Here is a 25237-nt window from a genome sequence, read left to right as displayed (position 1 = left end):
TACTTGCGGCGCTCTTCATCGGTTCAAATGTACGCCAGTCTGCATGAATTAATGCGTAGAAATTGCAGCGTCGCATTAGAAGACGCGACGGATTTTAAGCGCATCAAGTAGGTGTAAACGATTCCCTTTTTTCATTCCGACTGTCATTTTTTTTTTTCGTCTTTTTCTTCTATAGTACGTGTAACATGTAATTTGATTGGCAAGTGCGTTGTTGTTGTTGGCAACTATTTAATCGCCTGATTTATATCAGAGGAGCGCGTGATGTATAAGTTGACATGCGTATAATTAGCGAGTGCTCTGATGAATATTTTTGGGATGCGTTACTTATATATACACATTGTGGTCGGGCATACAAGTAAACGTAAAGAATAAAGTGCATACGGCGGACGTGTAATAATTTATTCAATTTGAATGTTTAGGCTTGTACAGTTAATTTTGAATTAAGGTTAACAGAAATTAATTGCGCTTGTTGTAAATCTGCGCGAAGGAGGGATGGCTATCCAAAATTAAACAAAGGAAGAGCAACAACAAGAAGAAATAATTGAATCTTTGTTATAAATACTTGCCATTCTGAAAACATTTGCTTCGAATATCCAAGGCTACTTCATCGAGTGAATTTGCTAGTAGATAACTCACACCTAGGGTTCCGCATCAGAATGGTACATTGGAACCTTAATACTGGGCTAAATGAAGAAGAGAAAGCAATTGTTATAAGTAACTAATCATTAGAACGCCTAATTATAAGATGGAAGGTTAAACATTATCTTGGCGTGATTTTGAAATTATTGAAATACGTTATGGGTTATCCATGGTACCCACCAAAGGTTTAGGTAAGCTTATGATGCAAATTGTTTCTATAAATTGCATCAACCCATTACAAAGGTACCGCCTAATTCTCGACAGGTTACAGCTAGCAACTATCATAAATATTTAAACAATACGAGAAAGGTAAAGTAAATATACTTAAAAATGTAGGGATGAGTTACAGGGATAGATGGGTGATACTTAGTTTGTATAAAGAGCAACATGCAGTTATAGTAGGGATGCAAATATTAGGAAGGGCGTCAGTCAGGGATGCAAACTGTCATCGCTATTTTTTAATTTATACATCGAAGACGCGATTAACAACATTAAAGACAGTACAACTGTAGGTATAGATATACAGGGGCAAAAGATTAGTATGCTTAGATTAGCAGATGATATAGCAGCATTAACATCTAGCAAGAAGGAGTTACAGATAGCTTTAAATAAAATGGAATCGGTATTGACAAAACAGTATTGTATGAAAAAAAATAAAAGTAAAACAAAAATACTGGTTTGCAATGGAAGAAAATGTTAGCAAAGAGCGAATATTAAGATAGAAGACGAAAAATTAGAAGAAGTGGCTGATATTAGGTATCTAGGAAGTCAGATAAGTCAGGACGGAAGGAGTAGTAGGGATATAAAGCTGAGGATAGCGCAGGGTCGTGTCGCCTTCAATAAAAAGAAGTTACCTCTATGCTCGCTTCACGGTAAATTTAGAAATTCGAAAAAGATTGTTAAAGTTGTATGTTTGGAGCATTGAGCAAACATTCGAAATGTGATGTTACGGGCGATTTATGACGATACCGTGGATAGAGAAGGTTAGACAGAATGAAGTTTAAATCAATAAGAAATAGGCCAGATAGGTTGGTAGGATACCTTCTCAGGCATGAAGGGATAGTTCGAAACATGTTAGAATCAGAAATAGGAGTTAAGAGAAGTAGAGGTAGACCTACATTAAATTATTGTTCGCAAATAGTTAAGGATGTGGGATGTTCTAGTTTTATAGAAATGCGAAGATTATTTTAACCAGTCTTAGGACTGACGACCTTATGATGATGATGATAAAGGAAAAGTGGCAAATAAATTGCAATGTTTTTCTCGGGATTTTCCACTATGGTTTGATACTATTAGGAACCTTGCTTTGCCGGCAGACGTTTCGCTAGGGTAGTAAAGTACGTCAGGGAATAGTGAAACGTTTGAAAAATAGAAAATTCTATAGATGTCGGAAAATGTGTGAAAACTTGCAGAGGTAAATTAGAAGTAGTACGTAATGCGGGAAGAGTTTGTTATTGTGATTTTTTTAAATTCATTTGAAGAATGACTTCTTCCCAAAAGAGCCAGTTTCTTACTTATTGTACTCTGGTGAAGATTTGTTAGTTCACGTGTTCACGAACTGTTTTGCGTAACGTCGTTATACATTCAGATGTTTACAATGCAGTAAAATTAGTGCAAATGTCCGGTGATGATAATTAAAGAGGGTCATCGATGTTTTCGAACGACGATCAAGGCGTCGGTTGTTATTGGGATGGGGCCCGGCAGGAACCTGGAATTTTGCCGTTTTTAGTAGCGCAACTCAATGATATGATAATGAACAAAGGTAAAGGATATTAATTCGAGAATTATAGCGTTTTATGGATATAACGTCCGCTTTTATGGTTCTTTATGTGATACAGATGATTGGTTAGTATGGGCCGAGGTCTCCGTCGAGCCATTTAACGGCTCCTACAACGGCCGCCTCAACCTGGCGTAATTAAATCGGTTATTTGTGTACGACAAATTTGCATTTTAGATATCGAAAACGTTGTTGGTCTTTATTTAGATTTCTACCTCGCGTCCCGTGCATCTTTATGTGTGCGATATCATATTTTCCGGACGGGAGTGCAAGGAAATATGCCATTGTGTCCGGACGTTGTATAAAATACCGAAATGGAATACGAATCGACCGCGTTTTTGTTCCGAACAAGTCCGAGTTCAAATTATGACCGTAAAAATATTATCCTGCTCGTCCGTACACTTTATTATATTGTGTGTGTCTGTGTGTGTACCTTTATTAAGCATCTGATACTACCAACTTTATTTACATTACACCTTTTACTTAATTTTAACGTCATAATCGCAATAAAAATATGTAAATTATTTATTCTGTACAGCGACACCACTGACTGTGGCATAGTGTAGGTATTCAGGTGTAGACGTATTTTAGGGTAGCTCCAAAGAAGATGGTTGCTTTGACTTTATCATTTAAAGTTGAATATTCTTTGCCGAAACTGCAGTATTTTCGAATCGTATAGAACTCATTAGATATATCATCAAAACTTGACCATTTTTGTCAAAATTGACACAACAACCCCGAGGTAAAAATGTTCAGTCTCTCAAAGTCTCTGAAAGCGAGACTCGAGTCTCCGTCTCTCATCGAGTCTCTTTGGTGTCGCTGAGAGAGACTGTCGAAAGACTGTCAAAAAAACTGTTTAGCGTCTCTGAACGAGAGACTCGAGTCGCTAATAGAGAGATGAGATCCTCATTTCGTAAACAATATCTGAACGAGAGATTCGAATCTCTCAATAAGTGGTGTCTCGATAGACATGGTTAAAATTTTAAATGTTCAACATATTTCAGATATCTCAGTCTTTCAACGAGAAACTCGAGTCTCTCAATTTTTCAGTTTTGTTCATTGAGTCTCTCTGTGAGAGAGTAAAATCAATTTTTGAGAGAGTAAAATCAATTTTTCCATATACAATTAATCCATGAATGACGATGACGACCTAGATAGTGGATAATTTGTGGCTGACAGGCTCAATATACTATAATTAGTTGAATAGTATTGAAATGCTTGCCAGTGAACCCGAATGTACAATACCTATTGTCGCCTGACAATAACTGATACAGTTCGAATCAACTATTAAAATAAAATGATAATCGAAGTAGATTATTACGTATGGATGTATAACTTATGATTACACAAAAGATTATCAAACTGTCGCTATGTATTTGCTGAATTTGTTTGTAGTAAGTCTTAATGTCTTTTGATTTTTAAATGTTTGCATTCGTACACAATACGTTGTTTACCTCCAATAAGTGTCAAGCTTGCAAGGAGTTTTACAAAAAATTAAAATTAGGTAAATGTTTGTATGCCCAAAAGTTCACCGTTTTCGACAGAAACGTAAATGAAGATATAGGAAAGTTCAATTCCTGCCCTGGCATAGAAATACGGCCCGTAACGCTGCACTCAATCAGCTGATCCATTACCAGTTGATTGCAGTATTTGTTTTATTATTTATGTATTGTTTATCTAGTAGATTAAATTAAGTGTGATTCAGTATGTTTGTGCTAACAGCCAACCTCCAATAGGTCCCAAAATAGTACATGCAAAATGGCCGGAAACATTGGCATGTGACAGTTTACACTCTCTATCATGAAGTTGCAAAGTTTTTATCGCACTACGTTATTCGGTAGACACCAATTCACGCACAGGACCGGCTTCGGATTTTAAATTATTGTGATTTTCTTTTTGTTTTGCCTCTACCCATGTTGCTGAACTCACCGGGCGATTGTTTATTGCAACAAAAGTCGTAAAGGTTGAATGTAGCAAAGTTAATCAAAATTGTTGCTTGTCTAGAATTAACTAACGCATGTGTGGTATTAAACAACTTGATAGACTAACTGATTTTTCGAGCAACATTCACCTTTTACTAAAAAAGGAAAAGCTTGTACTTTTTTGCATATATAATTTTCGGTAGCTTTCATCAATAAGACCGTTGAAGCAAACTTTGTAGTTACAGTCAAGGGATTGTTTAAAATTCTTGTTAACAAAAAGGGTTAGCTGGTAACCATCGCAATAACTCCATATGTTCATATAATTTTACGGCAATATTCCTTCTTCATCCACAACTTTAAATAATCTTCATTAAATTTAAAACACTGTAAATGTCTATAACAAAGAACCAAGTTTGAATTGCTTAGAGAGAACGAATAATAAATAATCCATGTGGTACCTTTGTCCAATACCTGACGCTAAGCGCTTTTTGAAAAATAATAAATATATCTATAGTTATGTTTATTTCGGTTTCTGGATTCTCGTTATTGGAAGAATCGTTTAGGTTTGTTATTACCGTGGGGGTAAAGGAGAATGACAGTTATCGCTATTTACTACAATCCCCGGCGATCTTCTACACAACCGGTATCAACAGTTCAATATTTCAGATCCCGATCGGCGTTTACTTTTATTTCCTTTTTGTTCTGTTTTGAGAACGAGACGATACCGCAGATATTGTCGTAACTGTAAAAATAAACTGCCATTCCGTCGCTTAAAAAAGAAAAAGATATCCATTATCAATATGTTATTAACTCCATTAAATATGATTGCTCTTTGTGTTATTTGGAATTAAAGAAAATTGGTTCTTTTTTTTCGATTATGAATCGAATGAATGCTATTGTGTAGTTTTGGGGATATCGAAAGTAATAAATAGTGATTATTATATATGTTACGGTTAATCCTTATGCTTATCTGGTTAGTTTGTAAACTAGCTGGATAGTACAGATAGTAAAGCAAGAAAGGTGTTTTTTGGCAGATGATATATGGCCATATGAATCGTTTTAATTTTTAAATGCCCATAGATTTGTAATAAAAGTAAAACAAAAATACTGGTTTGCGAGGGAAGAAAATGTAGGGGAAGAGCGAATATAAAGATAGGAGACGAAAGATTAGAAGAAGTGGCTGATTTTAGGTATCTAGGAAGTCAGATACGACGAGGTTTTTGACCTCCTCATTTGAGGTGAAGGTTTTACCGTCTAAAAAATTTTGGAGTGACCGGAACAAATAATAATCCGATGGTGCCAGGTCTGGAGAATATGGTGGGTGTAGCATTGTATCCCATTCAAGCTGTAAAAGCTTTTGGCGAGTGACCAAACTTGTGTGAGGTCTCGCGTTGTCTTGGTGAAACACTACACCTCTCCTGTTGATTAGTTCTGACCTTTTCTGTTGAAGTGCATCATTCAGTTTGTCCAGCTGATGACAGTAGACTTCCGAATTAATCGTTGTGTTATCCGGTAAAAGCTCAAAAAAAAAAACGATTCCTTTAAAATCCCACCAAACAGACAGTATCACATTTTTTTTGTGAATATCGGCTTTGGAAATGGTTTGAGCCGGTTCATCTTTTTTGTTCCATGACCTCTTGCGTTTGACGTTGTTGTATACAACCCATTTTTCGTCCCCAGTTATGATGCGCTTCAAAAACGGATCATTTTCGTGACGTTTGAGAAGCGAATCGCAGACGTCAATGCGGCGACACAGATTTCTCTCTGTAAGAACATGGGGAACCCATACATCGAGCTTCGAGGATAATCCCAGGCCTTTCAAGTGGTCATAAACTGTTGAATTTGATAAATTTAACCTCAATCCGATCTCACGTGTTGTTATTCGCCGGTTCACATCAACTAATGCCTTTATCGCGTCTTTATCAGCTTCAACCGGCCTTCCCGAACTTGGTGCATCTTCGACATGAAAATTGCCGGATCGAAATTTAGCGAACCAGTTCTGGCACTGGCGTACTGTCAACACACCTTCTACATACACATCAGTCAATTTCTTTCTGGCTTGAACAGCATTTTTACCCTTTCTGTAGTAAAACAGTAAGATATGTCGAAAATGCTGCTTATCGCTCTCCATATTTAAAAGGGCACCAACCAAAAACTACTGCGTATAATTAATTGGAATTTTTCACACACAAGCCTTGCTATATGAGCTCTCGAAAGCATATAAAAATTATACGGTTTAAATGTGAAGTTGGGTGCAAAAGAATACAATTAAATCCTCTGTCGGGAAAAAACGAAATGACATTCCGAACAACGCTATAGTTAAGGATATCGGTTGTTCTGGTTTTAGGGAAATGCGAAAATTCGCTCAGGATAAGAAAGAGTGGAGGTGCGTGTCCAATCAGACAATCTCATGATGATGATGAGTAGGTTTGTACGTTTTTCTAAAATAATTTCTTTTTCCGATAATCACCATGTCAGTCTGTGAAATTCAAAATTATCGGGCGTCAATCTTCATCCTGCTACAGCACGGCAGGAGTACCGAACACTTATGTTCCATACACAGACAGATAGAAGTGAAACGAACACATTTAGCGAGCGAGTGTCAATCACATCCGTATGCCATTCCCTTCGCTCCCGTCCCGTACATCCTCTCTCTCTCCCCATTTTCGTTCTCAATCTCCTCCATAAAACAATTGAGCATAAGTGCTCATGTGAATTGGGATAATATCGCAGAAATAATACGATTCTCGCTCTATCTCTTCGAAACACGCATAGATACCCATTGTTGCTATCAAGTAATTGCCTTCTCCGTCTCGTATGTCAACAATCGAATGTGGATGGGAATGGGATGGAATGAGATCAGTTCTGTTCGGTTCTAATGTGATGGGACGGCACAAACATTAACGTAATACGTACATATGTACATGTATATGACGTTCTGCTTGTGCTTGTATATGTAATTTCGATTCAAAGAGACCCGTTATTGTTTATTATTGAAATGGAATTAACGTTTTAATCGACTGAAGTTCTGATTCGAACGTTGAAGCACCTGATTACGAATGCTGTCATTTTCAAGTGCTTATTCTTCATTTTCCTGGAATCTACACATTATACATCATTAACTAAAAACAAAAAGATTCCTTTAAAGCTGGAGTTCTTGTATACAACTTGCAATTCTGGAGTCGTTCCGGTGTTTATTTTATGCACCTTAGCATTCCTTGTAATGGATTTTGCCCATTAATATATTTTATTATGGCTTTTCCCATAGTGCGAATTGTTGAAGTGTACCGAAAACTTAACACTTCGCAGTTGCAAACAGAATACGTAAAATTGTGAAAAGAACACAATTAAATCTCAATAGCTCTTAATTTAATTGAGAGCTAATAAATACGACGGTGTATAATTGATTAATTAATTTTAAAATTCGATTTGAATTTTATTGCAATTGGCTTTCCATTTTTAAAACTAGTCGGATGTGTTCGTATTCGTTATTGATTTTAAAAAGAAATCGCTTTCGTGTGATATGAAGTTGCTAAAAACAGGTAGATTTAAAAGATTAGAAGAAGAAGATAGACCTGGATAAGATTAATGGTTGCAGATAAAGATATGGTTTTATTTGCTTTGAAGACACGCGAAGATAGACTACTGAAAATAGGAGGAAGTGGAGGTACGAGTCTTTATGATCGAATACCTTATGATGATTTTTGATTTTAAATACAATAATCACCTTTTAATCTATAAATCGAAGACGCGATCAACATCATTAAAGACAGTACAACTGTAGGGTAGATATATATGTATATAGGAGTAAACGATTAGTATGCATAGATTTGCAGATGATGTAGCATCCAACAAGGAGGACTTAGAGATAGCTTTACTGGCAAAACAGTACTGTATGAAGATAAATAAAAAACTGGTATGCAAGGGTAGAAAAAGTAGGGAAAGAGCGAATATAAAGATAGGAAACGAAAAATTAGAAGAAGTGACCGATTTTAGGGATCTAGGAAGTCAAATAAGTCAGGACGAAGGAGTAGTAGGGATTTAATGCAGGGGATAGCGCAGGGTCGAGTCGCCTTCAATAAAAAGAAGTCACTTCTATGCTCGCGAACGGTTAATTTAGAAATTCGGAAAAGATTGTTAAAGGTGTACGTTTGGAGCATGGTGGTGTATGGATGTGAAACATGGACAGTGGGCGCGGCGGAAAGGAAAACATTAGAAGCGTTCGAAATGTGATAGTACAGGCGAATGATTAAGATACGGTGGGTAGAGAAGGTTAGAAATGAAGAGGTATTAGAAAGAGTAAGAGAACAGAGAACTCTATTGAAATCAATAATAAATAGGCGGGATAGGTTGGTAAGACACCTTTTCAAGCATGAAGGTTTGGGAGGTATAGAGGTAGAGTACCGTGGATAGAGGAGGTTAGAAATGAAGAGGTATGAGAAAGAAAAGGAGAACAGAGGACTCTATGGAAGTTAATAAGAAATAGGCGAAATAGGTTAGTGGGACACCCTTTTAGGTATGAAGGACTAGTCAGAGAAATAGTAGAGGCAGAAACGGAAGTTAGGAAGGGTAAAGGTAGACCTAGATTAGATTACTGTTCGCAAATAGTTAAGGATGTGGGTTGTTCTGGTTTTAAGGAAATGCGAAGATTAACTCAGGTTAGGAAAGGAAGAAGGTGCGTATCCAACCAACTTTAGGACTGACGACCTTATGATGAATCACCTTTTTAAAATAAGGATCCACGATCGAAACCAAAATCAAAACAGAGGTTCCAAAAATTCAAAATTAGCCTGATCCTCATCATAACATACAGTTCATCGTGTGGTAAAATTTTGTTCGAACATCACAGCCAATTTTACAACGTACCAAAGTGGTTCGTTGTAGAACACGAATGATTTGATTCATTGGAAAGGTAGGTGTCTAGAACACGGTCTTCGAGATGGTCCTTTCTTTTATTTTGCGCTGAACACAAGCGAAATGTGTTGCTTATTGTGCCGGACAACCAGTCTAATGATTAAAAACGTCGTTAGTGGTTAGTCGTTAGCGTCGTCGGCAACGGCGCCTTTCGATTTGTTATTGATGATTAATAGTCGAGACAAGACGTCGCGTCCTCGGACGCTTCGGGAGAACGGTCTCTGTTCGGTGGGACGGACGACTGTACGGCTTCTATTTAAATTCGTACCGGCCGGTGTTGTAATAATAAATTGAGAATACGATCGTCGTTAGAAGAGACGTTCCGTTATTGTTGTGCGAAAGCACTTTCGTTTTCTTCTGTTTCCGGTATTCAAGTGACATGGTTTTGTTGGACGTTGGCGACAGTGGGCGACAGTGCGAGGACGAAAACGAATGGACGACTGCGGACGACAAAAAGGAAAGACGGTGAAGGGTTGTTTTTATTAGTATCGGAAATTGAGTCTTCGGTCTAATGCTTCTCTTGACTTTGAGTGTTATTACTGGTCAGTCCTCGTTGTTATTACCGTATTGTTTGGGATATTGTTACATACTACATTGCATATTTTGAAAAGAACCCTTTTAACTGCGGCAGCCATCTGAGGAAAGCGGAACTGGCGCTGAGATACTAAAGGTTGCAGTTTGTACTGAAAGATGAATCGGACGAGGTGTTCTAGAATCGTTAAGGACTAAGGAAACTACTGAATTTCAAGGATATCGCAGAACCAAGATTTTAACAAAAATAAATTTTGGTAAATGTCTAGATGATGGCCCGCATCCCCAAAAGGGGTTGGGGTGGGTGGGATCGAAAGAGGAGGTCTCCCCCACCACTGTACCATAAAAAGTTCGTGGCGGTCTCACCCCCATAAAATGTTATGGGGGTTAGATGGGGGCGAGGGAAGGGGGGGTCGAAAAAGGGTAGAAGGGAACGATGGAGGGTGGTCATCTGAGTAAAACCCTATAATAAATTTGCGACGGTCTCACCCCCATAAAAAGTTATGGGGGTTGAAAGTTGATTATTTTTACAATTTTCGTACACTATAATTCAAATAAAATTCAATAAAAAAACTATTTTCAAGCGGTTGGAGGTGGGGGATCGAAAGAGAGTGGTCACTTGAACAAAACCCGACCTAACCTAACCTACTCTATTGTTTTATATAACTTTCTCAATATTTTTATATATTTTTCCATTAGTTTTACCTTTGAATATTGTTTAAGAATGACTATATAAATATTTATAGGCCTAGAACTGTATAAAAATTGGCATATTTATTAACTTTGAACCCCTATAACTTTTTATGGGGGTGAGACCGCCACGAACTTTTTATGGTACAGTGGTGGGGGACACCTCCTCCTTCAATCCCCCCCATCTTCTAGACCTTTACCTAAATTTTTCTCTGTCCTTCTTCTTGTTAACTTGTGTTTTTGATTCATATTTGCTTCGTTGTGAGAAAATACTGCTCGTGATTTCACGGTAAACATTGGTCCTTCGAGCCGGATTACAAAAAATAGTGTCTGTCAACATGTACGCGTATATTCAAAGTACATACTAACATTAGCTTATTCCACCCAGAAAATAAGTAATGTCTGGCAGTTCTGAGATTTTACTCTATAAGGATGTTAAATGATTTCATATTCCTCATTTTTTTTTTTTGGAACAGGAACGAGACTGTGGAGATGTTACCGATTTCACCACTATTCTGAAACACCTGTCTATGCATAATATTTAAATGTATCTACATTTGTTGCAACGAACGAACGAACGAACGAACTTACCGACGAACAAACGGTTACCTTGGCATGTTACTCATAGTGAACGGCGGGCGTACTTTACTAATTAACGCTCCTAATTAATTGAATCAATGTTTTGTCTGACTAAACAGTTACTCCTTTGCCGACCGCCTTCACGTCGTCCTTTCCGCAACGCGGACGGCCCAATCGGAATTCGCGTGAAACGGAGAAGGAAAGACAGAGTCTCGGGACCGAACGTACGCTGCGAGACGTGTCGGAAAAGTTTTAAGTCCGAGAATTCCCCCACGGAGGTTGTCCGCCAAATGTGTATTTAATATTTTATACTAAAATGAAAATAGTGTCGGCCAACTAGCATAGGTTGTTTCAAATAACATCCGCATTTCCGGATTCTGGGCCGGCAGTTTTAATTAGCACTGCTAATATCGCCGACTGTTCAGCGAAAGGAATAATATGCGGATGGTCGGGACGTCGACTCCCAAGGGACCGAAATTGACAGCGAAACGATAGAGTCAGACGGGTGTAAGTGTGTGTGTGTGTGCAGAGTCGAATATCGTCTACGACTGTCGCAGAAAATTTTAAATTCTCGACTGTATTCGTTAATTGTACCTAGTTGGTACTTTTTTGTAACTGTAATTTTTTTTATGCAAAACAAACGAAAATCTAGATAAAAAAATGGAATTATAAATTGTTTTCAAAAATTCGATTATAAAATTATGTTTAAAACGAAAATTCGTTTTACCACATAAATGATTATATATTATTATAGTTAAAGCAAACTTAAGCTGTTTTTTATGTTGGTAATGTTTTAACGTTGTTGAAAATTCGGCATTGTTGTTGACGAAACAACTATGTGAGGTTAAGTATAATGAAAATGTGACAGCTTAGGTTTTAAAATACAGTAAACTAGCTTTTACCAGCGGCTCTGCTCGTGTTCATGTCCTAATACGTGTTAAAAGTCATTGATGATTACATAAAACAATTTTTTTCTACCCCTCAGGAACAGTAAGTTTTTACTCTATGTCCTTTTTTGTGCCCCTGACAATATGTGTACAAAATTTCATGATGATCGGTTGAGTAATTAAGACGTGAAATGGTAATAAACAAACAAATTCACAATCCCATTTATAATATTAGGATAAAAACCTCTATGGTTCCTACCTCCTTTGGTTTTCATGTTATGTTGGTAGCATTGCAGTATTTGAAGCTAACTTCAAGAACTGTACATTTACCTTAGCTTTTGGTTTAGTTTTGGTTTCTATATTTGCCCTGGATCATAGGGCATATTGTATAAAAACCTCTGTTGTCTTATCTCTCTGGTTCCTACCTCCTTTAGGCATTCAAGTTATGTTGGTAGCATTGCACAGTATATGAAGCTAACTTCAAAGACTGTATATATTACCTTAGCTTTTGGTTTAGTTTTGGTTTCTATATTTGCCCTGCATCATGTGGCATATTGGATAAAAACCTAAAAATCAAAACTTTACTGTCAAAGGCACCCCTAGAGCCTACGAAACTTTACACTGGAATTACCTAAGTACCTACTACAAATACATAGTATAGCTTAACTTTTGGCCATGGAACAGCAAGTGCTCTAAGAATTTTAAATAGATTGAAGTGTATAGAACATCGGTAGTTTGACTGCATTTAAAATATTTAAGTAGGTCTCTACTTTTAGCATGTTAAATGTTAAAAGAGGCATTGATGAAGCGATGATTGAAATGAAAAACATCGAGATTATAAAGGTTTACTCTTAAAATTCGAACAACTCCAGGGAAACTAATTAAACAATTCATTTTCTAGAAGGAACCCTGTGGAGAGCGAATCGAATAAAAAATTCATTAAAATTTCTAAAGCGTGGGAATAGAAAACAAAGCAAAAACAAACGGGTGGTATTGAAGCCTTAATAAATTCATTGAATCTCACAATTGCTGCCAGTTCCGATTCAAGCAAATTATAAAACAAAACCGGCGCGGAATTTCAATCAAGAGCTGTTATTCCGAGTTTAATTAATTTTTCCGGGTTCCAGGAAAAAAATATTACATATTCAATAAAGAAAACTCCAGCTGGAACTTATGACTTTTACATTAATCAACTTATTTAATTATCGGGGCGGTGAAGTATTACTTTTAGACGTCCGGGACCGTCGAGAGAGAAAGGGGTAGATCGCGCCCCCGATACTGCACCGGCGAAATTGGATTGGATTTGGCAGGACCTTCGGCGTTACCATTAACTTTTCGGGGAACACACTTTGCTCGAAATTATTACTTCGTTAATCTTTAAACGCTATTTTGAGACGAAACGAAATTTTACAGATTTAATTCAAAAATCTCAAAAAAAAATCATCTCATTATAATTCCTTATTTCTAATCTTTTCTGGAATATTAGGAACTGGAAATGAAAATTAGCATATGTGTTAATCTCTACGTTTTCCCCTTCAAATTCAATGGATATCAATAACCAAATCATACAAAACGATGAAGGTAGTAGGTATTTACGTATATACTGTATGCGAAAATCCAAATCTTCCCTAGACAAAAATTTTCAGTATTTCAGCGTCTCTGAGAGCGTCTTTCACAGTCTTTTACAGTCTCTCAGTTGTTGCCTAGGTGTTTTTATGGATCTCTCACAATCTCTGTATGAGAGACTCGAACGATAAAATTGTTAATTCAGAGATTCGAGTCTCTCACAGAGAGACTGAATGAATAAAACTGAAAAACTGAGAGACTCGAGTCTCTCGTAGAGAGACTGGGATCTCTGAAATATGTTGAACTTAGAAAATTTTAACTGTCTATTGAGACACCACTTATTCAGTTATTCGAGTATCTCATTCAGAGACCGGATACGAAATGAGGATCTCTATGAGCGACTCGAGTCTCTTTCAGAGACGCTAAACAGTTTTTTTTGACAGTCTCTCGACAGTCTCTCTCAGCGACACCAGAGAGACTCAATGATAGACGGAGACTCGAGTCTCGCTTTCAGAGACTCTGAGAGTCTGAACATTTTTATCTCGAGTTGGCAAGGAGTTATAATATCTCACTTTCATCAATAGCAGTAAGGACGGCATGGCGTGCACACCGATTGACTTTTGGATAGTATGCGATATATGTACGTATCAAGGAAGCGGCAATTCGCTGCATGGTGTTTACATTTACCCTCTTTCGCAACCTGTATTATTAAATCTTGAAGAGGGCCGATGCCGCGGATGAAGAGAGTCAATTGTGAAACGAGAGTTAATAAACAGTGAGTTTAGTAGACCGTAGCAAATCCATAATCAAAGCAAAATCAAAGAGGGCCACAAATTAGCTTTCTGAACTTGCTCTTGGACGCGATCGTCGTCACGGCAGCAGCGGCGCATAAACGTACACATTACGTACACATACTTCGGAAGAGCAACAGTAGCTTGAGGCCCTTGGGCAACTGCTCCTGTTACTACTACGACTAATACCACTACTGCGATGAACACAAAGTCCGACCTTTGACCGAGACTGTCAAATTTCCTGCCCTTTGCCGACCACAGTTGCCTTTGTGCCTTCACATCTCTCCTCCAGCGATGGAACGTGTACCAGAGCGGGAGTGGCCCGCCACCCACGTCCTTTCCTTCTCTTCCCCATGTTCACTCAAGGCTACCATCATCATCATGTGGAGGTAATCGTTATTTTGTGGTGGTATTTATTCAAACAGAAACATTGTATCCAAACCTGAAATGAACCAAAGATTAAACAATTTTATTGAATAAGCGCGATAAGTTGGTGAACACCTTCTAAGGGATGAAGGGCTAGTTAGAGACATATTAGAAGGAGAAACATGAGTTAATAGGGTCAGAGGAAATAGTTAGAGATGCAGCTTCCTCTAGTCTTCGAAAAACGCGAAAGTTGACTAAAGATAGGAAGAAGTGGAAGTGCGTGCTTAACCAGTCTTCTAAGTAATGGTCCAATTATTATGATGATTATTATTTCCTTTGATAAATTTAAAGAGACGGATGGGGAATGTTACATTTGTTTGTAGAATCCACACATGAAGTCCAAGTGATCTTTCCATCAATATCGTTGCAAGAATGGCAGGTATCTTCCTTAGTACATGTCATTGGCTAGTTTTGAGTCAAAGATGAGTAGAATTGTTAATCATCAGCGTTGGTGATATTGTCGTTCGTGGTATCGTTTAGTCATTAAAACAATATTGTGTATTAGAAAATACCTTATAGGTACAGAATAATTTCTTTCGCTAGGGAAGGTTAGGAATGAAGAGGTATTAGAAAGAATAGGAGAACAGAGGACTCTATGGATGTCAGTAAGAAATAGGCGAGATAGATTGGTAGGACACCTTCTCAGGCATGAAGGTCTAGTCAGAGACATGTTAGAGGCAGAAGCGGGAGTTAGGAGGGGTAGAGGTAGACCTTAATTAGATTACTGTTCGCAAATAGTTACGGATGGGGGTTGTTCTAGTCTTAGGGAAATGCGAAGATTAGGCCAGGATAGGAAATAGTGGAGGTACGTGTCCAACCAGTCTTACGATCTTATGATGATGATGAAATGATCATTTTTCAATAATCATTTTTTAATAATATACTCAGGTGATCAAACCTGGGGTATTTGGGGTACTAAAGAAAAGCCGAACCATCGATCCACTAATCATAAGATCATCGGAAAAGGAAATAGAAGAGTGACAAATGGTTAGATGGTGAATGTATTGATGTTGTGGAATGTGTTGTTGCTGTTTTGCCTTTTGCGAATGTCACAATTCGAACGTGTATTGCGGTTGGCACAACTGGACAGCGAAAGCGAGTAAGCGGACACCCTATGCAGAACTCGTGTAAGTGGAGTGCATTTAACTGCGGTCGCCTATTTATTTTAATTTTTCCCGGTGTAACGTGAATCTGGCGTATCCGTGCTGTGGTGTACAAGAGCTCGCCGCCATTAATCAGTCCGGATTCCGATATATTCATAAATGGCAGTAAAATATATATTTTCTCGAGTTACTGAATTGAAATACTGGAGATATTTTATTACGCAGCGCGCGGCCGGCTGCCTCTGCGTCCCCGGTCAAGTATAAACCCGTCAAAAATGAAATAGTATGTATTAAACATCCACAAATCACCGTTGGCCACGACCGGCCGACGGCAGCGCCCTCTGCCCGCAACCGGTGCGCAACGGCCAACTCAACAACTAATAAAACATGTCGACCGTCGGTCCGTAATCTATGGCCGTTTTATGGAGCATTAATTATTAATTTAGTTCCAATGAAAGGTGGTGGTCCATGCCTGTAAACCTTCTCCGTATCGGCCAGTGTGAATGCCGCTGTGCTACACTGGTGGTACGGCCGGTCAAACGTTCTTGCTATTGTTATCTGCCACGGACTGTTATTTATTGCGCGAAATAAGAAGAGACGCACTGAGAAACGACAATGCAACATTGTCGAACGATGCTTCTGCCACATCCACTTAGAACCTCCACGAATTATTATTGATACCAGTACCACCGCCATTACTACATCGGTGTATCGGTTTTCTCTAACGTGTAGTAAAGTACTTGAAGTATTGTTGCACATGTCTATTACGTCTCTAAAGTGAACGGCGCCATGGTGAGGTACTTTTGACAAATACACTCACAATAAAGTGATTATGAAGAAAACAGTTAGACCAAACTAAATTAGGGGCTATTCAGGTGGGTATTATGAACTCTACTATTCACAACAACAAAGTTCAGTATTCTGTCGAAACCGTCATACACGGATTACGATTTAGACCTTGTTGGGCCTCATCAGCACGCCATAGATAGTTCCACCAGGATACAGACCAAATTGACCTGCTTTAGGTAGCGTTTTATGAATTACTATAGCTAAATAGCGTAATGAATGCCATCTTGTGGGATTCAAAGATGCTCGACAACAGATAACGTTCATTACATTATTTGTAGTAATTCATAGAATGTTGTCTACAGGCAGCAGGTAAAGTTGATTTGTATTCTGTAGAACTGTCTTCGGCGTGCTGACGAGACCCAACGAGAATTCATGATTCACGTCTGACAGTTTTAACAGATTACTGACCATTACATGAAGTTTGTTGTTCTGATTGGTTACAGGTCTATTACCACGTAGGGCCGTAGCTACGCCGTTTTCAAGTCAATATATATATAGACCTCGTCGAACATTTTTGAGTTCCACAACGTTCCACAGATGGCGTTTGTTTTGCAGTAATTCAATCTACTATTTATGGTATATTAGTTGTAAGAAGAGCAATTTTCTTGACTGATATTCATTGAGATAGTTTAAAATTACTCTGAGGAATGGAGATAGGGAAATTTTCTGTAAATTGGTATGGCAATGGGGAGCATCATTAGCGAAAATTAATTATGACCGTCGGATAATCTGCCACCGTCTGCAATATATTCGGCTAATAAGTGTTGACAAAATCGGTCGTTTGTCAGCTGAATGTATGCTATAAGTTTAATGTGTGTGTGTATGTGTGCGTGTGTGTGTGAGTGTGTATGCGTAATGTATTTGGATCCAAAACACAATCCACTATGTGTGCTCTTCGTCACCGTGGAACTAACTGGAGGACTAAGAAATTACGCCGGTTGTTAGGAAATATGAATCATCTCATTTACACGGCAACATCGTTTTCTTAACTTCCTGTCTTCTGTTTGGACAAATGAACCAGAATCTCTCAAGTTGCAGAATTTCATTGGAAATTGATAGTTGCCTCCAAGATAACATTAAACAGCCACTTACTATTAGATATTGGCAAACAAAATACTTACCATCTTTTGAAACAGAAATATCGGTTGATGTCGAGCATATTCTAAGAGAAATATACGAACACCAAAGGGGCCAGTCCATAATAGTTGTATTGTGGTGAAAATGGGATGTGGAAAATAAACGGAAAACATTGAAGAGTATCAAATTTTGCTATCTTTGTTTCTCTGTGAAGAAAATTAAAGAGTACTTTCAATAAACCTCTACAAACATAATAGGCATCAGTAAATTAGGTGGAAAATAGGAGGGAAGAGATCAAGATCTCAGCATGACCCTCAAGAAGAGAATGACAAATTGTTACATTGTTCCAATATTACTATATGGTGTCAAGGTTTGGACGTTGTCTGAAGCAGCAGAAAAAAGAATCCTTGAATTTTGAAATGTGTATCTATCGAAGAATCCTAAAAATTTCCTGGGTTGACTGGGTCACCATTGAAGAGGTCCTCAGGAAGGATGAACTGTCAACTAAACCTTATGTACACTATAAAACAACGAAAGCTAGAGTACTTGTACCATATGAGAAACCCTGTGATATAACGACTGTTACAACTGTTCCTACAAGGTAGACCAGAAGAAAATAAGGACCAAGACGTCCACAGAATCGTTCCGCACTGCAACCAATAAAGGAAGAATAGTCATGAATGTAGGCAACATCTGGAATGGATAAGGCCAAAGAAAACGAAGAAGAGGAAGGAGAACAGATGACTGAATATTCCTGATCTCAGGATAGAGCAGAGCTAAGTAAAAACCGTAGTAAATGCCAAAATTGCTTAGAAAAGACTCGGTTTGTAATCTGTTCTTGGATTACTTTCAATTCAGTTCAGTTCAGCAGTTACCAAAATTAGTGTTTTGCTTGGTCAAACGCTTTTTGTTTTGGTCAAATTTTTGTTAACATCCGGTAGACGAGTTGAAAGGTGGGAAGTGATATCTAATCTTGTGGAACAAAAGCAAGGAGGACTAGTCGCATCGGTAATAAACGATAAATGACTCAACAGATAATTTAATTTCGGTTTAATAGAGGTACATAATATATTAAGACAAATGGCAAGTTTATTGACGATGCTGAAGTGAGATGCGTTTGTATTGCACAATAAACTAGTGGCGGATGGTGTCTTGTAGTTGTTATCCCGTTGGCATTGCGGCTAAATTACGCCTGTCGTAGCAGGAAATGTGGCGATTCCAGGTGTCAAGTAGGAACTGTAATATGACTACACAACGATCCTATAAATGTACAACATCCATTCCTGTTACGAAAACATGATATTACACTTAATACGGAACAATCCGTTTCGCGCTCTAATATCCAACAATATCTACACGTGTTCGAAGCTAAAATGTTAATAACCGTTCGGATACTTTGTATAGTTGCTTTAGGAGCGCCAGAGGGCCAATTCGAACGGACTGGAGGAGTTGGGAGTGGAATGGGTGATATGTAGGAACGATACCTATCTGCTCAGATAGACAAACCCCCGTTTATGTGCCTTCATCTACCCCTTTCGAGTTTCTATTACTGTTTTCGTAGAAATCGTCTTCGTATGTGTGTGTATGTGGATGTGGCTGCCTACTTGATGTGTAAACGCAAACAAATTAAGCACGGTTGGAGGAACCAACCTTCGAAAATTAAAATTTAAACTCACAGACGTAGACAAACAGGGGCAAATTTAGTTATAAGTTATTGTTTCAAATAAATACTCTTTTTTTTTTAACCATTAGGGGAAGATCAATGTGGGTTTAGAAGAAATAGGGGAACGCTAGCTTAACAATTATGTCAGATAAGGTCATTTATATTAAGAAATGTTTAGTTAGAATCTTGTTCCAATGAAACATCAAAGGTCAAGAGATGATCCAACTGAAAACTTCCAGCGTTTGACCGTCCCGTAACCATTTTTGTTTGTTAATGTCATAAATAGGATCAGTACTTTCATTGTTGTCAGGAGGGTTAATTATTAAGTTATCTATCTAAAGTTTCTATCGGACACCCTGTATATAACTAAACAAAGACATCCAAAGGACAAGTACAGATGACATTTGTTCTTTTCAAAGATTTGATTGCGATTGTTCGCGTTTCATCGTAGAAACCAAATAATTAACCCTGATAATTTTCGTTGAAAAAAAGACACCCTTAATTAAAGAAACGTCTCGTTTTTTTTTCTTCTCCCCCTCGACTTGTACGAAGTTACCTTGGTTAGAATTACGCCCGGTTACCCTTTTTAATTTGACTTCCCCGTTCAATAAAATCTCAACCCTTTTCGCTATACCGCACCACTTCATCGAAGATTTATACGCACTTTTTTCCAGCAAGTTTTCTAAGTCCTTGCCGCCAACCCTTTGTTTAACTTCTAAATTACAGCCATAACTCAATTTGTATCCGATCGTATATTTTTTAATTATTCGTCTCAACACTCTCAAGATCTCTTAAGGGAAGTAATTTGATTAGGGCGACCAAGGGTATGAAATGTACACTGTTGGGTAATTGGTAGAAAAAAGAACACTAAAAAAATAACCGTCACAAATGGTTTATAGGAAGTCTTAATTCCGTTTACTGCCTTTCCACAAATATTAACCCCTTAGAATTTACCTTAGGGCGCTACTGTATATTGGTCTATCGGTAAATCCAACACAAATCTTGCTGTATTTAATTTATAATGTCAAGCGGTATTCATATTAGTTTAACAAAAATTGAAGAGGTATTAGGAAGAATAGGAGAACAGAGGACTCTATGGAAGTCAAGAAATGGTAGGACACCTTCTCAGGCATGAAGGTCTAGTCAGAGACATATTAGAAGCAGAAACGGAAGTTAGGAGATGTGGGATGTTCTAATAATTTTTTAGGGAAATGCGAAGATTAGCTTAGGAAAGGAAAGAGTAGATTTGCGTGTCCAACCAGTCTTAGGTTTGACGACCTTATGATGATGATACCGAAAATAATTATGTAAAAATAACCATTATTTGATAAAATTTAGGGTCCTCCACAAATTATCCTCTTCAAAATTGAATTCAATTCTTTTATTAGTACAGAAATTTTAAAATGGGGTGGATGCACGGTGGCAAAAGTAGGCAGTTTTAGGTATAACGATTTCAGCCCTCTTTCTTCAGTATTCCTATCAGGGGCGTAGATTAAATATTTAAAAATAGGGATCAGTGAGCAAGTAATAGACAGACAAACAGAAGAACTAATTGTTGATGTTGGTGACAGTGATAGAGATTCCCATGATGACAGTGAATGTGAAAACTAACTTTAAAACAAAAGCAATAGGTTTATTTTTTCTTTTTGGTAAGTTATGTTTCTACATTATTTTCTAGTACGCTACTGTCCTATCTGTATTATACTATAATTTACGCCTACTGAAAGCTTATTTGTGTATCGGTTCCAAGTGACTTACCCAAATAGGTCATAAATGGGCATTAAATATATGTGTAGATTTTTATTATAAGACCATAATAGCAAAACCATAATCAAGTCTAATTTTTATCTTGGTTTTGGTTATACCTAATGGTGTAGTATAGTATAGTACACAAACATTTAGGTTTTGAAAAACTGTATGAAACAGTTACAAAAATGATTCTACCCGTTCTGAGTAATGGCTAATGATCTATCGCTTACCGTAAAGGAAACCGATGATTAAAAAAATCACGTTCAATGGATATTGACCAGAAATGACCGATTTGTTTCACAGCAGGTCTTTTTAAAGTCGGTAGGTGGCGCCGATGAGTGTATGTCATTTCACTGTTGGTTATAAAATTAAAATCGATCGCATTGATGTCGGCCCGTTTCATCTGCTTCACGAAATTAGTAGCTACGTGTACTCTTCGATACAAAAAAAAATGAAGACCTCATCGAGCGGTCGGGTTTAAGAGGCGATATTACAGAACCAAAATCGATTTGGACGAGAGAATAAGTGTGATCGCGGGGGCACCTGACCAAAGAAGAGACAGTCATGGTCATATTGGTTCAGATTGATTCCAATTATACGAACTACCACCTTCGGCGTCAATAATGGTGATGAACACGTTTGATATTGAGTGCAACCGGTTTTTTTTACGTGTCTTCTTTTTTATAATTATTTATACGAAGTATATCATTATGAAGTGTATATGGATGAACTAGGTATAAGAAGTTAGAGATTTTTAGAGGTACTCATGTAGGCCCAAAATGTAACCGAAAAACACAAAATTTTGAATGAAATATGAACAACGTCCCTAGCCAAAAATTTTCAGTCTCTCTCCAGTCTTTCTGAGTCTTTCGGCGTCTCTGAGAGCGTCTCTCAGTTATTGCCTAGGTGTTTTTATGGATCTCTCACAGTCTCTGTATGAGAGACTCGAACGATAAAATTGAGATTCGAGTCTCTCGTTCAGAGACTGGATACGAAATGAGGATCTCTCTATGAGCGACTCTAGTCTCTCGTTCAGAGATTCGAGTCTCTCGTTCAGAGACTGGATACGAAATGAGGATCTCTCTATGAGCGACTCGAGTCTCTCGTTCAGAGACGCTAAATAGTCTCTCGACAGTATCTCTCAGCGCCACCAGAGAGACTCGATGAGAGACGGAGACTCGAGTCTCGCTTTCAGAGACTCTGATAGACTGAACATTTTTATCTCGGGGTTTGATGTCTTGTTTGGATCATGTGCTAATTTCATTTATTTTATTTGTTTCAGTTATCAGTAGTTGATGTAGTACTGATCATTGCTGCATTAGACGTTGTCTTCGGTAAGTTATAGTCATTAATTAATTAATAATCCATAAACGTACTAATCTGTACAAAAAACTAACTACACACTGTCGGATATTAATGCTTTTTTAAACGCATTCATATGTTCTTACAAATATTGAATTAGATTAGATTAAGTTTTAGATTCTGAAAATATTACGAAATTTTCCTTTCATCAACTTTTCTAATGAGTAATAGCAGTGTGATAAATTTGTCCATTTGTTTGATTTCTACATTTTTAACAATTAGGCAATCTATCTGTGCATATGTATATCTAATTCGATTCCTTTTTCATCATTTTTACACATTATACATTGATTTAATTCGAAAGCGTGCTTAAAGAGCACCTCCTAGAACAAAACGTCATTTATCCTCCATAATACACTTGTTACAAAGCTGCAGATGAAAGTTTATAGAATATTATATATATATTTGACGCACATTCTGAAAGCTCATCGAACCTCTGAAAACAGTAATTGAAAGTACGGGACACACAAGAAGCTCTGCGGGGTAACAGGTCAAATAGAGTTTCAGTGAGAATAAACAGCATTCCAATATACAGGGTGTAACTGAAATAAGTGCCGAGCTTGTAGGAAAATTTAGTAAATGTTTGTATGTCCGAAAGTTCACCTTTTTCGGGAAAAACGTAGTTGAAAGTACAGGTAAATTCAATTCCGACCCTGATAAAGAGAATCGGCCTGCAACGCTGCACTCAATAAGCTGTTGATTACCAACATCAGTATAGTATTTACTTTGTATTTTTTTTTGCTCATGTAGGTACTGTTTATTTGTTAAGTGTAATTTAAGATGTTTGTTTGTTTGTTTTTCGGGAAAAACGTAGTTGAAAGCACAGGTAAATTCAATTCCAACCCTTTTAAAGAGAATCGGCCCGCAACGCTGCACTCAATCGATTATTGGAGTTTCAGTGAAAATAAACAGCATTTCAATATACAGGGTATAACTGAAATAAGTGCCGAGCTTGTAGGAAAATTTAGCAAATGTTTACATGTCCGAAAGTACACCGTTTTCGGAAAAAACGTAGTTGAAAGTACAGGTAAATTCAATTCCAACCCAGATAAAGAGAATCGGCCTGCAACGCTGCACTCAATAAGCTGTTGATTACCAACATCAGTATAGTATTTACTTTGTATTTTTTTTTTGCTCATGTAGGTACTGTTTATTTGTTAGATTACATTAAGTGTAATTCAGGATGTTTGTTTTCACAGCCAACCTGTAGCAGCCGTTTATTCTTTTAAAAAGCTCCCTGAAATTTCGCGTGAACTAGTTTGGGGGATTGTATTTTTCTAAAACCAAAGATTTCGTCCCTACAGAGGCGAAATGGTTCAAACCGCTAAATAACTATCATATCACATTATTGTAGTAACAACTGTTCTACAGTGATATAGGTACTGACCTACACTAATGATTGATGCTGTATTGCTGGATATTTAACTGCAAATCGATTACCTCATACAAGGTTTAACATAAACACCTTGAATCACACTTAATCTAATCTAACAAATAAACAGTACCTACATGGGCAAAAAAAAAATACAAAGTAAATACTATACTGATGTTGGTAATTATCAGCCGATTGAATGCGGCGTTGCGTGTCATATTTCTTTACCAGGGCCGGAATTGAATTTATTTGCACTTTCAACTACGTTTTTCTCCAAAACAGTAAACGTTTAATTTAATTTTTTTGTTTTATAGTGCTCTATCACCTCTTGCAAGCTCGATACTTACTTGTGCCCTAAGGTTTTTAGACAGATACCGTTAAAAAATCAGGAAGAAACAGAAACAAAAGAATTTAATTATTTTTTGTGTGTGCATATGCGGATGGGACGATTTGTAGTTTACGAGACTATCCCAATTGTTCTCCCTTTCCGATTCGTTTGGGTAGGTGCAGCACTTATTGGGCGTGAGGGGAGAAAAAAATTAAAGTTCAGGATGAAAATCAGTTCAACAGGAGCACAATTTTCTCGCTATGAAACTTTAAAAAGAATGCGCCTTACAAGTGCGGACAAAGGCAGCGTGGCGTGAAGAAAGCTCGAGAGTTTTTTTAACAGCTGCCCCTTTTGGCTTTTAAAAGTCGTGTTAACGAGAGAATAAATGAATAACCATTTTAAAGGAAAGTTACAGTCGGCTAAAAGGCAAAAATTTCACTTAAAGAGTACTTACTTCTTTAATTTTAAAATTTCTTTTTTCGGCTCATTCGAGGGCCCTTTTGTGGACTATCACTAAAACATATTTCAAAAGGATCGTGCAGCTAATCAATCAAAACAATATTATAGAGATCACTGTTAGTAAAAATTTATATTTTTATATTAATACAAAAACGTATGAAGTAGTTCAGTTTTTCAATATTGTAAATTTTCTGAAAATATTCTTTTTGTGTCTGCAGCATTATATGGTGACGTTATCCGTCTAAAATGATGCATTTATTATTATAATCTAGGGAGCGGATGTTGTTCGCATTTATAAGGGCCGTACTTAGGCCGACGATCAAAATTAAAGCAATGAAAACCGCGTGCTACTCATTGTATAGTAGTAATAGACGCGGCGCCTATTATACGAGGGTGGATTGATAAGTTTCCGGCCTGACCAAGAAAAACAAGGTTTTTAAAAATTTTTTTTTTTTATTTCTCAACATAATCTCCTCCAAGGCTGATACATTTCTCATAGCGGTGTTCCAGTCTATTAATGCCATCTCTATAGACTGATTCGTCAAGCTCCTCA

General features: G+C 37.4%; 1 long non-coding RNA gene across 1 annotated transcript; it reads left to right on the top strand.

Moving 5' to 3' along the window:
• Window positions 1-374: 374 nt before the first annotated feature.
• On the top strand, window positions 375-22501 carry LOC108736741. The gene is made up of 2 exons (XR_001937766.1): window positions 375-830; window positions 22446-22501. It is a non-coding gene; the product is annotated as an uncharacterized LOC108736741 (long non-coding RNA).
• The last annotated feature ends 2736 nt before the right edge of the window (window positions 22502-25237 follow it).

Source organism: Agrilus planipennis, unplaced genomic scaffold (assembly GCF_000699045.2).
Source record: "Agrilus planipennis isolate EAB-ADULT unplaced genomic scaffold, Apla_2.0 scaffold103, whole genome shotgun sequence".
Classification (NCBI taxonomy): Eukaryota; Metazoa; Arthropoda; class Insecta; order Coleoptera; family Buprestidae; genus Agrilus; species Agrilus planipennis.
The sequence above is the reverse complement of the archived record's forward strand: the minus strand, read 5'-3'. Positions and strand labels throughout refer to the sequence as shown.